This window comes from Peromyscus eremicus, chromosome 4, assembly GCF_949786415.1.
Source record: "Peromyscus eremicus chromosome 4, PerEre_H2_v1, whole genome shotgun sequence".
NCBI classification, from domain to species: Eukaryota; Metazoa; Chordata; class Mammalia; order Rodentia; family Cricetidae; genus Peromyscus; species Peromyscus eremicus.
Genome location: NC_081419.1, coordinates 126,039,143 through 126,042,550, shown reverse-complemented (window position 1 = coordinate 126,042,550; position 3,408 = coordinate 126,039,143).

Sequence of the window (3,408 nt, the reverse complement as noted above, 5' to 3'; positions counted from 1 at the left end):
ATGGTCCCAAGCCCCCCATGTTCTCATCCGGAAACCTGCACATCCTCAGCCTTGTCCTCCCGGGCCTCTGCTTCTCCAACCCTCGGGGTGACACACTTCAGGTACAGGAGGGGTCCAGCTGAGAGTAAGGCAGATTTGGGGGAGATGAGAGGAAGGGACCAAGCCCGTATTTTTAGACAGTCCCTGCAGGGGAGGGTGGAGGTCTGTGCTGTTGGCTGGGGTGACCATTACAAGGCACGTGGTACAATGGTGAGTGGAGGTACAGTTCATGGTGCCTGGGGAGGTTTGAGGAGCACAGGCAGCGGCTGGAGTTGATTTGAGGGTGGAAGCTCACGGAACAGGAGGCAGGGGTCTACATTAGGAAGGGAAGGCCTGGCATTTCTGTCCCCAAGATGTCCTGTTACTGCTGCTCCTGAAGAAGTTAGAACAGAGCTAACTTTTACTGGTGCCCAGGAAGACCCTGTGGTTCCATTAACTTGCTGTGTGACTTTGGGCAAACGTGTGGCCCTTTCTGCTTCTTCTATACAATAGATATGAAAGACAGGTGACTTTGGGGACCCTTCCTTCAAGGCTATGGTACCAAAGTCTTTTCTCCCTGGAGGAACCTTACAGGGATCCTGGGAAAAACTAAGAATCCAGACTTGGTTAATGGACTGTGGACAGGAGTGGAGGACCCCAGGGGTCCAGTTGTGGCAGGGGGAAAAAGACCGGCTGAGGTAGATTGTGTCACAGAAAGAAACCAAACAATAAAATAAAATAAAATAAACCAGCTCCAAGAAGATGGGGCTTTTTCCCATTCTGATTCTTCTGTCCTAGTGAAGCAAAAACACAGGCCAGTAATGAGAGAGGCCTCAGGCCAGGAAGGATGGGGTCCTGAGCTAGGGGGAGGGGGACTAATACTTGGGGGAGATGGGCTCTGTCCAGAGAAGGGTGAGGGCCTTCTGACCATGACCTTTCCTGGTGCTCAAATCTCCTTGCAGGCAGGGGTCCAAGGGAAAGCTCTGTGAGATCAGGATGAAAAATGTGGCCGTGGCTTCCCTGCAGCCTCAGACCACGCCTGCCTCTGCTTATCCTGCTTCCCGCCTGCCCTGACCTCCGGTAGCAACCAAGGGTTCTAAAACCTTTCCTTCTAGGCTGCTGGAGAATGGGGCATCCACAGGGCCATTCTAGGACCTTGGCATGGTGGTGGTGGTAGTGGTGATGGTGGTGGTGGTTAAAATAACTTGCCAAGGGTAGCCCAGATGTCACCATTCTGATGTGTGGGATGGAGGTACAGCTCTTGTAAGGGTGCCACACACAGGGGAAACAATGGAGTGACAATTCCTGGCACCATGACTCCTGCAGAATCAGGCTGCTTGGTCTTGGGGCCCGTCCTCAATGCCCTATCTTACAGACATGGTAACAGGTGGATAGCTGGCCATGGAACTAGTCTCCAAAGCTAGCTCAGGGTAGAGGGAAAAGAGAATGAGCAGGCCTGGAGCAGGATGGAGCGATCTGTCTCTCTGGAGGCCTCTTGGGGGTCAGTGAAGCAGAGGGAGGGAAAGGCATTCTGTACCGGCAGAATGAATACAGCTACCCATGGTGCCAGGCAGGGTGGCTCGTATCCTGGGTATGATGTGTGCTCATGTGTGCATACACATAGTGTGTCCTCTCAGCCTCACCCTGAGTGTAGCTCCCTCCCAGCCTCCTCAGCAAATCAATCATTGCCACATCACCACTGATGGGACAGTCAGGAGTCTAAGACCTTGCGAGAGCAGCAGCTACTCTAGGTCTCAGTTTTCTGTCTGTAACTCCAAGGGAGGCTGAGCCAGGGAGGGCTAAACAATCTTCTTATTTGCATAGTCTAGGATTCTTATGGCCCCCACACTTCCAGCCCAGTTTGCTCTTGTGCCCCAAGTCCTTGGCTTGTCCCCTTCCAATGAGTCACTTCAGTTGGCATAGAGGAGTGACAAGAGGCTCTAGGCCCTGCCTAAAGCTCCACCTTCTGCTTCACAGAGCTGCCCAGCCCCCCGGTTCCATAATCCTGCCCATAATGTGCCCCAGTCAAGATGGGCTGTCCCAGGCCAGGTGCACATCCCAGGACATCCACATCCCTGATGCAACCCAGGATGTCTGGACCATGGGAATGGGTCACAGGCCTGGAGCCTCAGATTTGAGACAAAACAAGTCAGTTTCCCAGATGCTGCCCCAGAGAACCTCAGCTGCAGGGTGGCAGGAAGCCAAGGTTTATGTCACGTCCCCAGAGCTATTTTTTTTCCAGCTGAGAACCACTTGGCAGCAGAAACGTCTCTAGGGTTCTGAGGACATTTCCTTTTAGAGAAGATAGGACTGGGGACATGGAAGGGGATCTAGAACTCCCATAAACCCTGGCAGCCTAGAACTAGAGCACCCGTGTGGTCCACGCTTCCATACCCCCTCCCCCACCGTCCATGGCAGAAGCTAGAATCGTCCACATCAGAGCAGCAGGGCTCTAGTGTCCTTGATCCTTATAAAAGATCGGCAGCTCCCTAGGACATGTTGTCGAGAGGTATTCTAGACTAAGACATCTCCCCAACAGGTCCTCTCTCAGTATGCTGGAGCCAGACAGAGTACCATCCCAGACATCTTATCTGCTGTGCTTAAGACCGTTCTCTACAGGGAACATCTCAGATGCACCTCTAGAACGAACAGTCCCTTGTGACCTCTCCCCTGAGGGGGTCTAGACCTCATCCGGAACAGAGCTCCCAACCAAATGCACCTCCCAAGCCAAGGCACCCCACCCCACACTTGTACCCCTTCATACTGCTGTCAGCCCTCACTCTTGAGGGTTCTTTATCCTGCCAATGTCTGCACTGTCAGGTCCCCAAGCTCCCCTCCAACTCCCTGCTCTAATTCTCCACCTGTCCAGTTCCTCTTCCTACAGGAACTGTGGCGATTCTGTCCAGAGATTCCCCCCAATTTATCCCGCATCCCCCACAGCCTTTTCCATCCTTTTCTCAGGGATCCCTGCCTACCACAAGGCAGCCCTTCCCCCACACTCCCTGAGGGATGCCTTGGGCCTCAGGCAGAGCCTTTTCTCTGGTAGGCCCAGGGGTGATGTGGGATGATTCTAGGCAGGGGAAAAGGTGAAGACCCTTGTGCCAAGCATAATATGGCATCCCCGTGAGAGTGGGGTGGTTTATGAGGGAGTAGCACCAGTTGACGCCCTGTGCCCTGGTCCAGGAGAACTTAGGGAATGAGCCACAGGGCTAAAAATGAGGCCTCGGGCCTCCACAGGGCTGCCCTCTCCCCTAAGGGAACCCCATGGTGGGGCCATTCTTGGATCCAAAGATCTACTCCCACTTAGCCCGGTGGCCCTGACATCCAGACTCAACACTGTGGTCAATGTGGGATCAGCCAAGCCTGTCCCTTTTGGGAGGCAGACTGTGC